The sequence below is a fragment of the Doryrhamphus excisus genome, linkage group LG3 (genome assembly GCF_037039965.1).
Source record: "Doryrhamphus excisus strain RoL-2023G ecotype Guam linkage group LG3, RoL_Dexc_Guam_v1.1, whole genome shotgun sequence".
Classification (NCBI taxonomy): domain Eukaryota; kingdom Metazoa; phylum Chordata; class Actinopteri; order Syngnathiformes; family Syngnathidae; genus Doryrhamphus; species Doryrhamphus excisus.
Genome location: NC_136359.1, coordinates 19,979,237 through 19,994,801, shown reverse-complemented (window position 1 = coordinate 19,994,801; position 15,565 = coordinate 19,979,237). Strand labels below are relative to the sequence as shown.

Sequence of the window (15,565 nt, the reverse complement as noted above, 5' to 3'; positions counted from 1 at the left end):
ATGAATGGATGGATATTTTTAAATACATTTTGTAAAATCTAATACCAGTTTGAGAGTCTTTTTTCCTTCTCATAACAGGAGAAGGGGAAATTAAATTAGCTTAAAATTAAATTAGCTGAACGTAAATTTACTAAAGTGGCCCTTTTGGCTTGGGTGGGGTGAAGAAAAATGTACTTTCCTTTCCAACACTACACTACAGTACAGTAATTCCTCACCACTTGGTGGTTTGAATAATGCGCATGCATCTTGATTCAATACAGCCTATTATTAGATTTAAAAATGCACATTTAAATCAATTTAATGTATATTTACCCTAATTAAGCATTTTCAAGGATAAAATTGCTAAATGATCTTTAATACGAATATAAGGCATTCAGAAGACGCATTCAAGGTAACGATATACTGGTCACTAAGTGTCACTAATGTTACTGTAATGCCACCTTGACGCCTCCCATTGTCACGCTATTTGCCACGGTAATGCATGTCTTCACATGGTTCATCACAAGGAAGATCTAGGCTACAGAAATTATAGTACTTTACAATTCCGAGTTAACTTATTCATGAAAATGAAACACGCTTTGACATGCACCGCCCGTATTGTTTGTAAATAGGTTGCTTTGCTTTCATGACTATTGACGTGTGACTCATGAAGATTGTGTGTGCCAAAAAAATGTTACATTTAAAAAATTGCATTGGGCTGCACGGTGAAGAGTAGTCAGCACGCAGACCACAGTTTGCATGTTTTCTCCTGGTACTCCAGCTTCCTCCCACATTCCAAAAACATGCTAGGTTAATTGGCGACTCCAAATTGTGAATGTGAGTGTTGATGGTTGTTTGTCTATATGTGCCCTGTGATTGGCTGGCGACCAGTCCAGGATGTACCCAGCGTCTTGCCTGAAGATAGCTGGGGTAGGCTCCAGCATACCGGCAACCCTCGTGAAGATAAACAGTCTAGAAAATGAATGAATGAAATGATAACATCAATGTTGTAAGTGTTGTCCCTCCTCAACCTGGGGGGGTTGTATGCCTTGAAAATCCTGTGGTAAAGAATAAGGAAGACAATCCACGATGACTTGACGTATTTTCACCCTCAGGATTTATTCTTCCTCTGTCGTTTTTTCACCTACTTTATACCACCATCGCTGCTAGCACCCCCTGGTGGACCTTGCGGTATTACACCCAAACGCCAACAATGGAGATTTGGTTATTTTAGAAACAAACATATTTAAAAAAAATAGTGGGGCATCTTTTTTTCTTTTACAACTGAATTCTATATGTATGACATGAACTATTACTACTCTTAAATGCTCTAACCATATTTATGCATATTTTAAATCAGGTTACCTTATCTTTTATGTACCTTACATAAGCTCAGCTTCACACAAGGCTTACTGTTGCTATGACATTGTTAATGTGACTTTCTTCACTACCCTTTTGTTCAACTAACATTTTTCCTGCTTTGGGAAAAATCTCCACCAAATTTGGATCATTAATTAGTGCCAAATGTCTGGAGGCAGCTACTGCATCTGTTGATGCAACATATTTCATCCACATCAGACAGTTGTCAGGGCCGGTGGTTGAGAAGCCAGTCAACACTTCTCATTGCTTTTTACAACCAATGACCATTATATGACTTTCACTGATCCATAAAATCACAATCAAGAAGCTTTTAACAGGTTCCAAGGACCTCCGCTTATTTTTGAATAAAATATAAACAAGGGGAAATATCAAACCCATTAATCTTTCATTAAGCATGCTAGATAAAAAAGAATCGCTTAAAGTATCTTTCATTACCATCAGTGCAAGTGCAGAAGCCCCCTGCTAACATCAAAGGCGTCTGAAAGAAACAGAGCGGAGAGCGTCGGTTAGCTGAATTTGGCTAGGAACCAGCTTGCAGTTATCCTTTAATATCCACTGACTTGTGATGACACTGAAGCGGAAATACAACTGATCTATAAAAGAAGCAAACACTCATAGTTATCTGGCAGAATTCATTGTGGCCAGGAAAGGTCAGAGGTCAATCTTGGCCTAAAATGAGTTAGACTCCTATTATGCACCACTGTAACATTTTAATGAATTGATTCAAGGGAGAGGTCGATAGGCTCTGAAAGAAGCACAAACGGTGCTGTTAATGACACCCTGTTTATTCTCCATTAACTATGTCACTGCGAACTGAAAGCACTAAACAGCCTGCCAGCCATGCCAAGTAGGTTAATGACATGCACTGGATTAAGGTTTTAGCATTGCAATGCACTGGTGCTACACTGTCAAACTAATCTAGCAAAGAAATAACCCTCTTGTGATTCAGTGTATTGTCCTGACCCTCTCCCTGCGCTTAACACCGTCAAGATACAATGATGCATTCATCTCTGTCTCAAGTACATGACTGAAGAAGCCTACAATTGACTTCAAAATCCCAGTATCACATGAGTTAGTCATGGTTCATACACTGAATTAAACATGGCAAAATGAGCTTCCTTTTATCTGCAGCCAAAGTGCTAAATCTGACCACTGCAACCGATATTCGCCCACTTCAAAATCCTCTCTTTGATAGGAGTAGGAGCTTCAAATGTACCCATTTGCCCTCATTTTTGGAAAGACGGATGAATGTTTGCAGCTGTCAAGTCTTTCTTTTTGATACCTGAAAAACTGCCAATGACATGTTTCAGGTTATTCTTTTATGTTATCTTTTACTCTGTTTTTCATTTTGACTTTGAATTCTTTCTTTAATGAATGATTCTCGGAGAATAGCTTGTGTGAAAAGTTGTCAGGCATGATAGAAGAGTTTCAGCTAAAATGAAATGAAAGGTATACGAAACTGTGGTGACACAAGCGATGTTGTTTGGTCTAAAGACAGAAAAAACAGGAAGCAGAACTGGAGGTAGCAGAGATTCTCATTGGGAGTGACCAGGATGGATAGGATCAGGAATGAGTACATCAGAGGGACATTACATGTTAGAGGCCTTGGAGATAAAGTCAGAGAGGTCAGACTGAGATGGTTCGAACATGTCCAGAGGAGAGATAGTGAATATATTGGTAGAAGGATGCTGCGTTTAGAGCTGCCTAGTAGGAGGCGTAGAAGAAGACCAAAGAGGAGGTTTATGGATGTAGTGAAGGAGGACATGAGGGTGGTTGGTGTGAGAGAGACAGATACAGAAGACAGGGTTGGATGGAGGCGATTTATTTGCTGTGGCGACCCCTGAAAGGAAAAACCGAAAGAGAAAGAAGACTGAGCAACAGCGAGTGCTGTTGACAGGTCTGCCCCACCCAAAGACAGTCACAAGTTGGCAGGAACCAGTCAGCTTCCGCAGGGGTGGATCTGTCAAACGCAAATTTTTCTTAATCCTCTGTTGACCTGGATTAAAGAGGAGGTGTGTTTATATTTTATTCTTAGTCCATTGCTACTCTTTATTAGTAAAGTGAAGTGGATTAGTTTACAATTCTTCGTGTAAAAAGTAGGGTTCACCCTGGACTGGTCGCCAGTCAATCACAGGGCACATATAGTAGACAAACAACCATTCACACTCACATTCATACCTATGGACAATTTGGAGTCGCTGGAATGTGGGAGGAAAAACCCACGCAACATGCAAATTCCACACAGAGATGCCCAAACAGAGATTTTAACCTAGGGCTTCTGGCTATACGGATTGTGTGGCCAACATTCTAACCACTTGTGCACCGTGTGGCCATTGACAATAACATTCATATAATAATTTGTGGGACAATAAACATGTCAAAATGCACCTGTATTGTTTTGGGTATTCAGTTCAATTAAAAACTCTATTTGTCTCTGTCATATACTATATTGTATATTTTCAGTGTACATTTCTTAAATATAATATACATACTATGTATATTCTATTTATGTATATACTATGTCTATCTATCTATCTACATCTATAACATCAATATTTGGATCCATTCACCCACCTCTGAGACTGTTTTATTCCACATATCACTTTGGCATGCTTGATTGGCTGTGAATGCATTTCCATGCGGACCTTTTTTTTTTTTTTTTTGAAACATCTGTTGTGGAGGCTGATTTGTTTGACAGTTAAAATGTGTTGCGTTATACTCCCAGATGTGACAGATGTGCTTGTTGCTTGTGTGGGTCTCATCTTTACTGGTGTGGGGTGATATTTTTGGAAAAGCATGGATGAAAGCCTGGGATCGTGTGGCTAATGAGATACTGAGGCAGTGGGAATGATGGTTCTAATAACTACCCAGGACTGATCTAAAGGGGGCGATTGGTGAAGATCATGCTGAGTGTCCTAAGTTGGGAGTTCACACCGATGCCAGTCCTGCTGTGCCTGCCTGCCTTTGATGCTCACTCCCCTCTGTTTTATTCCCACATTGTGCTTTTTAGATTCTCTGCTACCAACACGTCGCTGCACCTTTGTTCAAAGCCAGTTCTTTGGACGAGGAGAAGCATTGCCATTGTGATTTAATGTGATGCAAAAAAGCATGTGCCATTTGTGGAAAGAAAACTGAACATATTCTAATGTGTGCTGACTCACTGGCAAAGGGGAGCTAGAAAGAGAAATTTATAAAATCTAGCAAAACTAAACAACTAAGCAGTTGCTAAAAATGGAAAAAGAATGTTTGGGAAGGTAGAATTCTACTGTAGACTGTATTAGATGAGCTATGAATCCTGTGTCTCCGAGGCTTTTCTCAGCAGGAGGGTGTTGCTATGTGTGGGCTCTGTGTTCTGCTGAATCCCAGCTGTGGACCAAGGCTTGTTGACTTTGCAGAGATCACATGGCATCCTCATTGAGGCTGCCTATATGGGGTTCGCCCTCTCCAGGACACTGACTTGACCCTCTGCCTCCTGCAAGAAAAGGTCAGAGCTGGCTAATGTTTGAACTCACTAAGCATATTTAAAAACACAACATTTGAAAGATTCCCTCCAGCCAGTGGCGGTTCTGGCGGATCAACGCTGTAACCCCCCTCCTCCCTTACCTTTTTAAAAAAAATTAAATACAAATGTATTATATTATATTAATTATATTATAATTATACATTCATTCATTCATTTTCTACCGCTTTTTCCTCACAAGGGTCGTGGGGGTGCTGGAGCCTATCCCAGCTGTCTTCGGGCGAGAGGCGGGGTAAACCCTGGACTGGTCGCCAGCCAATCACAGGGCACATATAGACCAACAACCATTCACACTCACATTCATACCTATGGACAATTTGGAGTCACCAATTAACCTAGCATGTTTTTGGAATGTGGGAGGAAACCGGAGTACCCGGAGGAAACCCACGCATGCACGGGGAGAACATGCAAACTCCACACAGAGATGGCCGAGGGTGGATATTATATTATATTATAGCTGAAAAATAAGCTACAAATATTAAACACAATGCAAATAGAAGGGAAAAATATGTTTTTCCAGTGCACAAATCCTTTAAGTACAATACTTCCCAGGTCCCCTTCACCCCACCTCCACAAACTAACTTTTTCCAACTGCGGAAAGGTGCTTATTTCACAAGCTTAAGATCCCCTTAAAGTGCATTTGACTTAAAGGGGAACTGCACTTTTTTTTTTAGTTTTGCCCATCATTCACAATCCTTAAGTGAAACATTAACACATGTTTATTTTCTTTTTCTGTACATTCTAAAGCCAGAAAACGAGATAATATGAGCAGGCTAACAATGCACGTCATTTTCGACTACAAAGACTTCTAAAAAAAAAACCTCTACCAGTGTTTTATTATCTTATATACAGGCTGTGGTCATGCAAGAGCAAGTACATTGATAACATTTATTTTGATGATTTTAAACATTACCAAAATGTCTTTCCTAGGCGCATTGAGTTCACATCACATAGATCCTGTCTACACACTGTGCTCATACTGAGCATTCACATGTCTTTGGTGCTGTATTACTGCACTTTCCTTGACTTTGTGGGGGGGAACTACACAAGCTCAGGGAAAACCCACTGTCCAAATTCTAAACAGAAATGCATATTTATACCCACAACCGTCATTCTTTGAGCAAACAGTACTCACCACTGGACCACAGTGCTGCCTGTAATTATATAGTATAATGTGCAACCAAGAAAAAACAAACTTGCCTCATTTTAACTGGATCTTCTTCAATCTCTTCTATTGGTTCATGTATTCTGAAGATATGCTATATCAACATCAGTCAAGGCTCTAACACTAAACAGCACTGACCCCAGTCCAAGTCTGGGCAACATTGCCTTAGGGCAGACAAGCACACCAAAGTGATGCAAAAGAGCCAACATCAACAAAAGGTGGTGGTGGTTTCTTCACATAGACTTGTGTGGGCCAAAAATTGCCCTTGAGCACAAAGCAAAGACTCCAACCTCTAGTAACCTCACATGGAAGAAAAATTCTAAACAGACAAGTTACAAGCTGTCATACTTAGTAATATTCACTCAAGGAAGAACTCAAGAGAAGGAGGATTGTGAATACCTACATTGCAATTTCAGTACACTGACACCTCGGCTTTCATTATGAATTTGTTCTAAAAGGTTTGTCAATATAAATGACAAATTGAATGGACAAAAGGACGTTAACCATCATTTGGTATTTTGATTAGTTATTTCGCGCTTGAATCCAAGTGTTTTTCACCTTCTTTATTGCTGGCAACATTCTTTGGTCCCATGGCGGGTTATTTACACATTGCAGTGAGTACAGTGAGTGACCAACCTGTAAGGCGCATTATTTGAGCACAAAATTCAGTGAAATAAGCGCAGTATTGTACAATAACCGAGGTAGAACTGCCAGAACTCACCAAAATTAGATCATACAAAAACAAAAATCAAAAGAAAACTGGGACATTCGAAGACCAGAAATGTAAAATACATTAAAAAGTGTGTGACTGACACATCTCGGTCACACAAACTGAGATTGTTTTTTAGTGCGAGCAACTAAAAGATTAGTCTTTTAGGTCAAATTAGGTCAGTTGGAGCAAATATTTGTGAGGGAGTATAATATCACTCTGTATCAGGGCCCGCTTTTGCCCCAGGGGGTATACGCTTTTCTGTACCTCTGTCTCCTTGTCCTGCCTCTTTGTGATTTACGCCTAGTCTGTAATTACAGTGCCAATGGCAGCAGCCTTCACACTCATGGTGGGTGAGGCACCAATGTGCTCTACCACCTGAAAGCAGCTCATCGCCAGCTCATTTTCTAAATGCAGCCATAATTTTCCTCTGCAGCCTATTCTTCTTGAAAATTGCACAAGAAATTTTTTTTGTAAAAACGAGACACTAAACAGAACTATTGTTAATCAAAAACCAAAGTCGACTTAAACAACAATGTCTTCTGAGTATGAAACACAATCATTTCTGATGAATCTTGTCAACATATCAAGTAATGAAACCAAAACACTTTGTTTTTTGTCCACAGTCATAAATGGTGCACCTGGCAATTATTAAAGCATTAAAGCTCCAGAACAAGAATAGTTATGTGTTTTGGGACACAAAGCTCTTTCCTATTGTGAGCCTGCTCCTTTGGCCATGTTTTAGCTCATCACAAAGACGTGCATTTCCACCACTCAGGTGTTAAAAAAATATTTGAGCATTGCAATGGGAGCCACAACAAAGAGGCTGGAGAGCCAAATGCGGCTCTGGAGCTGCGGGTTGCTGATCCCTGGTCTAGGGAGAGGCGGTCGCTGTGTGTGACTGGCCAATTACAGAGCGTGAAGAGTGAATATATATAATGAGCATTTTTTTAAACATGAATAATGACAAGATGTACTAGTTTCATACTCGTACATATCTGGCAAAAATGCATTATCCGCTTACTTTAATAACCATGACACGCCAACTATTATCGCTGAGCGCACCTGTTTGTGTCCCGGTTTGTCATGCAGATGATTAGGTGAGAGCATTTAAACTGTAGCCTGCATTGGCCATGTTAACAGCGTGTTCCTTGTTTTTGCGTGTGTAAATATTAGTGTGTGCATTATGTTGGGAGAGTGGGGCCGTGCCCCCTGCCTACTTCTCCTTTCTGGTAAGTCGCTGTTATTGCCTTTCATTACTAAATCAAGTTGGGCTCTTATCTGAGGTGTATTTTCACCATAGCGGGACTCGCTGCACCTCCTGCTTTGGTTAGGCACCTCACTCCCGAGCAACCAATTGTTGGCCATGGTTGGCGTGAACCCTCCCACAGCTGTTGGTTCTGGATGCCTCTTGTGGTAAATATTAACCGTATATACTGGTTTGATTTATTTATTGTATTTTTAATTAATTAATGATGTGTTTGGTTTGTTTTTTCAGCTAACCCATTTGTATTTCCATCTTAAGAATGTTTTTAGAAAACCTGTGTCTGCCATGTGCAGGGTCCTAGGCCTACCCTAAGTGACATTGTTAGCAACATTGGCTACACTATTCCCCGCAGCTCCCTCGTCATGCCACACTTGGAAGCGTCTTGGTGAATCCCTGTTCGGAATTGAACAGGGAAAGAATCTGCCTACATGAGTGTGACAAAATACTGCTGGGCTGATTTGCTCACCATGGCAACCGTGCAGGGAAAGGGGGCTGAAGGGCCAGGGGACCAACTGGGTTTTACGGCATGGGCACAATACAGCGAGGCACAGCTGTCTTAACCTCATTGACACCACTGTTGTTTGCAGGTCAAATGCTTGAATATCAATGAACTGACTCGGTGCCTCTTGCAGTGGTCCTCAAAAGTGTCTGAGTCACATATAAAAAGTTCTCGCTGTCCTATCTGACCCCTCCTGACATGCATTCAGCCTTTTGCGACTTTCAGATCCAACAAGCCAGATTGAACAAAGTTAAACACTTCATCAGCACATGTGTGTTCCTGCTTCCAGTTTGAAGTCAGCTTTAGTTCCTTTCTTGTTCGGCAGTGGGTTGACTATACCAAATTGGGGTCCTTGTAGGCCAGAAGCAATGTCTGATGTTGCCAGGGGTCACAAATTAAAGCTGCAATATACAAAAAACAGACAACTTCTACCCTTTTCATTTGAATACCAAATAAATATCATTGTAGTTTATAGATTGAATTGTTTGGTAATGGAACCTTGGTTCCCAGGTCTGACTTGAACCAAAAGCCCTGACTCTAACCAAAACGGGCATTATTAAAAATAAAATTGTGTAAATCCAATCAATGTAATTATGTGTAGTTTCACATGCAGAAAACAATTCAAAACACATATGAATGAAGCGCTGCACAGTGGTTAGCGTGTTTCAGTCCCACCATTGACCATCTCTGTGTAACCATTTAAAGCTACTTTTGGCTGAATGGCGCCGAGTGGTCAATGCGTAGGCCATACAGCTAGGAGACCTGAGTTCAATTCCACCCTCGACAATCTCTGTGTGGAGTTTGCATGTTCTCCCCGTGCATGCGTGGGTTTTCTCCTTCTGGTCATCCAACTCAAGTATTTAAAACTTCCTGGTAGCTTGGCCATTTTGTTCAGTGAACTTGCAAAATTTCTCTCATGCAGTTGTTTTAGGGGGTTACATGTATTTTTGACATTTGCAGCATTTTTCATTTACATGATGGCCTAGTGCAGGGGTGGGCAAACTTTTTGACTCGCGGGCCGCATTGATATGACAAAATTTACGGGGGGGGGGGGGGGGGGGCAGACTATGTATATATTTTACACGTAACAGTCCACCTGGTATTATTGTATCTGTAAAATTGTCATGCAATCTGCTATTATTATTTATTATTTTATATTTATATTTAAATATTTTAAAAATAATAAAATATTGTAATAATTACAATAAAATTAAAATAATAACTATTATATTATTATTATGTAAAATATGCAAATATAACAATAATATTATATATAATTAATATAATAATTAGCATTAACATAATAATTATAATAATCATAATAGTTCTAATAATTATTATAATTTAAATATTTAAAAAATAATAAAATATTATAATAATTACAATCAAATTAAAATAATAATTATTATATTATGTAAAATATGCAAATATAACAATAATATTATATATAATTAATATAATAATTAGCATTAATATAATAATAATAATTATTATAATAATCTAATAATAATTTAATGATAATCTAATAATAATAATAATTATTATTATTATTATGTGCTTGTGTCCCTTTTTTCAGGAGCACTTTGTAAACAACAGACCATGTCAAAAAATGAAATTGATAAAACCATCAAAAGGTTGGCTCAGGCCATGATGCCAGGTTGTATGTTGAGTTTAAATGAAATACTTTAGAAAGATTGGGCGGGCCGTATTCAAACACTTGGCGGGCCGGATGCGGCCCCCGGGCCGTAGTTTGCCCACCCCTGGCCTAGTGGCTAGTATCTTAGCATAGTTCGATTTTTCATTGGCGCAGCTCTGTGTGGAATTTGAATGATCTGTCCAAGTGTGTTTCTTCCTTCCTCATTCCAAAAATATGCTCAAATTACTCAAAATCACCCATAGGTGTGTATGTGATTGTGAATGATTGTTTAGATGTGTCCCGCAATTGACTGGCGACCAGTCCAGGGTGTAGATTTAGGTCAGCGTGGATGGGCTCCAGTATGCCTCCGGCCCTGGTGCGGACAAGCTGTGTGGAAAAATTGATAAATGGATGTGGTTGTAGCTATTTTACTATGCACCATTTTCACCATTTCATTGTATGTTTTTTTTATTTTGATTCTAGCTGTATTTCTTTAGTTTTCCACAATGGTCTGTTTTAATTTATTTCACCCACGGCACGACCACTTTGCTGTGATTGTCCCGAGGACTTCGGAACTACTGCCGAGCACCACTTAATAATTCTGTTGGTATAGGAGTTGATAATAAATTAATAAGCTCCCTTGAAAAGTGGTTAGGAGGTACTGATAGCTCATGATCGACTGGTTGGAGACCCCGACTTACCGTGTAGAAATGTGATTATTACACGTTTTTATTACACGACTACCTATGTACCTATGCCCCCGCACCTTTAGATTTTTCAGTATGCGGTTGTCGTGAAAATATTTTGTTATCCCTGTTGTGTTATTGAGCTATTCATGTGATGTTTGAATACTAGAAAAAAGAACAACAAAGTCCGTTTCGTCAAAATTATTTATCTGAATCATAGGATAAGAGTTAAATTGTAAATGGGGGTGCTAAATGAAAAAAAAAATGTACATAACATCTGCCAAAAACAATGAAAACATTGTGGTACGAATTCTCAAGACAGAAGATGGTCGTGAAATGAGCTTTCAGGTGAAAAAACAATCCAATCCTAAACCACATAATAGATTAATGAATCTCGCTGTCTGGGAATACGTTGCCTCCACCCATCAGTGGTTTCGTCGCTTGATCAAATGCTAATGTACTTCCTGTTTGACAGAACATTTTGCTGTCTTTGTCTGCTTTCTGTTCTTCCTTGCCTTCTTTGAAGAGCACAATAAGAGAAACATGGCATTGTTTCCATTTCATTTTTTTCATTCACGCTCCTTTAAAAGTGCCGCACACTCAAAGACTCTATAGTGAGCAATCATTTGTAAACAACTTGTGGATGCATAGTATGCCTTCTTAGGTGGAACACACTAAAACAGAGTCAGCCTCAACCATGTAATTGTGTTTTTGTCAATTAAAAGACAAGGAAAACATTCATTCATTCATTCATTTTCAACCACTTATCCTCACGAGGGCCGCGGGGGTGCTGGTGCCTGTCCTAGCTGTCTTCGGGCGAGAGGCCGGGTACACCCTGGACTGGTCGCCAGCCAATCACAGGGCACATATAGACAAACAACCATTCACACTCTATGGACAATTTGGAGTCGCCAATTAACCTAGCATGTTTTTGGAATGTGGGAGGAAACCGGAGTACCTGGAGAAAACCCACGCATGCACGGGGAGAACCAAGGAAAACATTTCACTTGGAATAATAAACATTTTAAAGCCTTTAAATCATTGGACAAATTGGGATGTCGTACTACATTCATAGATTGATTCTTTAAGCACTCTTCTATGTGCCTCTATGGCTAGATACTACATGGGTCCTTTTACTGCAACTATCGATTATCAGGACCAGACAATCTGACCATATGTTATGTTATGTTATCCCTCCCAAGTAGAACACAAACTGGTGAAATAAAGGTTGCTAAGGGGGAAACTAAACTAAACTGCATGTAAATCAAAACTGGGTCTTGGGTTCTAAAAGGGGGCAGGGGAATATTAATTCTTCCTGCCACCCACTAATTCTATCAAAATGATAAAACAAACGAAAAAAAAAAGAAAAGAGTGGAAATCAGTGGACCAGGGAAAAGTCAAAACACAAAATCCCACACAGCACAGTTTATTCTCACTAAATACTATGAGAGTCAACTGAGGGTGTTGACTCTCACACACTGACAAAAAAAAAAAAAAAAGCCAAAAAAACTGGCGGAAAATGCTCCTTATATACCCGCCCAGCCCTGCTGATTACTCAGACCTTCAGCTGGGAGTGGACACCACAGGTGCTTCCACTTGCTCCTAACGAACAAGATGATTCTTGTGGGAAAAAGAAAAAACAAATCTCATAACATCTGCCACTGGTGTCTACAAGGCCAATATCCTTTAGCCATGCACTTGTACGAATACTCAAAGGATCACATGCCGTGGTATCAGATACACTTCCAAATCCAGCAGTAAAGTCAGTCTGTGCCTCAACAGCTCCTCAGTGCTTATTCCAAATTGCTTCCAGTCCTGTGGCTGTTGTAAGCAAGCTCGGAACAATCTTGGAATGTTGTATGCAAAGACATGTAATGTCTGCCTGACAATTCATATTTACATTTTATGTTTTTATGAAAAAACTGGGATGAAAGAAAATGTACAGACGTCTGAAAGCCTGAAATATGAGCAGGAAATCCATTAGCCACCTGACAAACAACATAAGTGCTGCAACATGGCTTTTCAAACGCTTCTACCAAGTAAGTGGATTCTGAGCGATACAGTAGCTGATTAGAGAGCTATGTCATGCAAGTGGTACATTCTTTCCATGGTCAAAAACGGTCGGTTATTTTTTTGTAGTACAGTAAAGTCTTGTTATATCAATATCGGTTATAACGAATTACTGCTTATTACGATACTATTTTCATTTCCCGGCAAATTTCTAGTCTTTTATGATATAATTAGTTCCGTTTGTACAATACCCGGTTATTATGATAATCTGGTTACTACGATGCCCTTTTCATCTCCCGCCAGCCAATTTGGTCTGCTTATATCGATACAAAAGCAGCTTAAATCAATCTTTGCTTAAGGATTTCAATACCAAAAAAGAAGACGGCGAACGGCTGCTTCCAGTCAACTTTATTTTTCACACTTCCACCACAAGAGCGCAGCACACACACCGATTCCCGCACTTCCTGGTTCACAGGTCATGCTCAACCCGCCCCACATAGCTGGCCAAACACATGCCTGCAACAAAAGAACCAACTGACATAGCATACACACCTATTCCAACGAAGGCACAAGCGTACAAATACATGTATTTAATTGTGTTGTATTCAGATATCTTTTTATCGCTTGCAATAATCACTGTTTTTCATATGTACATGCTGGCGTTCGTGGTTTCTCTCGTGTGTATAGATTCTATACACACGAGAGAAACCACGAATGCAGTTGGTTCTTCTGTTGCAGGCATGTGTTTGGCCAGCTATGTGGGGCGGGTTGAGCATGACATATGAACCAGGAAGTGCGGGAATCGGTGTGTGTGCTGTGCTCTGGTGGTGGAAGTGTGAAAAATAAAGTTGACTGGAAGCAGCCGTTCGCCGTGATCTTTTTTGGTATTGAAATCCTTAAGCAAAGATTGATTTAAGCTGCTCAACATTGTTCTATACTATAGAACAATGTCTATACTATAGAACAATGTCTATACTATAGAACAATGTCGAGTGCATTATTGCCCACTTTTAATGCAGTTCGGCGCAGGATCGGATATATCGACAGTCCGGTTATATCGATATTTTTTCCGACTCCTGACAATATCGATATAACGAGACTTTACTGTATATGTTGCATGTTGAGCTGCACGAACGTTGAATGTTTAGCACGCAGGCCATACAGTTAGGTGACCCGAGTTCAATTCCACCCTCGGCCATCTCTGTGTGGAGTTTGCATGTTCTCCCCGTGCATTTTCTCCGGTTTCCTCCCACATTCCAAAAACATGCTAGGTTAATTGGCGACTCCAAATTGTCCATAGGTATGAATGTGAGTGTGAATGATTGTTTGTCTATATGTGCCTTGTGATCAGCTGGGATAGGCTCCAGCACCCCCGCGACCCTCGTGAGGATAAGCGGTAGAAAATGAGCGAACGAATGAATGACAAATAAAATGGATAATTTGGCAGCGAGATCCCCTCTGACAACTGTGTTTGTTAGCAAAGAACTACAGTCAACCGCTGAAGGCATCACGGACAGGAACTGACATCCGATTCCTGTTCCAATGTATTAGCAAGCTAGTAGGCTGCTAACAATGACGTTTTGTGATAAAAATACATTAAGAACACAGTTGTAAACACATTTTTTGGTATATTTTCAAAGTTAACCCCCCCCCCAAAAAACAGGGCGTACATTAACTGATTTTCCACTGTGCTTTAACTGTCTAAATTGTATGAGTTGATACTGTGCCCGTGGGTTCCCGTGAGTGGAACCTGACAGCTGAAATCTCTCTAGCGTTTTGTATCCTTCCCCTAGACCATGATGTTAACAATCTTTACTTTGAGGTCATTTAACAGTTGTTTTGAGCAACATTACCATGGGTGCCCAAACCTTTTCATACCATTGTATATTGTTAATGTAATACAGTGGATCATGGAAATGGGAACGTCAACGCCAAGCTTGCAGGAGCGTTTGGAAGGGGAGTGAGAGCGGTATGTCAATTTTTTTTTTTTTAATGGGACACGGATGCTTAAATAAGCTTTGCTTCTTCCTACTCTTTTTCGACATGTAGACCTATGAACAGGATTATGTGATGCATTCCTTTGTAACATGAAAATAATAAAAGGAAACCATTACCATTACATGTAATGATCAGGTTGCTTTATCACTGTCCAATCAGACTGCACTTCCGGAATAACAAACAAAAAACAGACTGTGTACATATATTTATACTGTTATTCTGTATATTTTGTATTTTTCATTCTTTTTTAATAGATGTGTATGCACCTACTATACCAAAACAAATTCCTAGTATGTGTTTGATCATACATGGCAATAAACCTTTTCTGATTCTGATTGCCTGGCTTGAATGTCAAATGTCTGCATCCTATTTATTCTGGCGACATGTTGTCTCCAAGTTTATATGACAAGTCTATTGTGTCATTTCCTTTCATGTGATCTCCCTCTGTGGCGTCACTCTTTGTTTAGTTTGCTGAACGTGTGTTTGAACTACAGGCACTTTCTCTCAGCAGCAGGATCCGCCATCATTCTCTCCTCCTGTGCATCCTCCCCAAGTTTCTATCATTGTCTGTTTACTCACATGATCAAAACTATATCACATTTTGTACACATGTAGACATGTCTTTTGTGCTTACTTTGCCACCATCAATTCTGTCACTGCCTGGCTGTCACGTGCACAACATACACACGTTTTCATGCAATTACACACGTCGTTTG

General features: G+C 39.9%; 1 long non-coding RNA gene across 1 annotated transcript in view; it reads right to left on the bottom strand.

The window, feature by feature from the left end:
- Positions 1 to 3,926: 3,926 nt before the first annotated feature.
- The window catches only part of LOC131128470 (uncharacterized), a 43,041-nt gene continuing 31,402 nt past the window's right edge, over positions 3,927 to 15,565 (bottom strand). The window contains exon 3 of the long non-coding RNA XR_013627124.1: positions 3,927 to 4,831. This is a non-coding gene — a long non-coding RNA (uncharacterized LOC131128470). The remainder of the gene's footprint in view (positions 4,832 to 15,565) is intronic.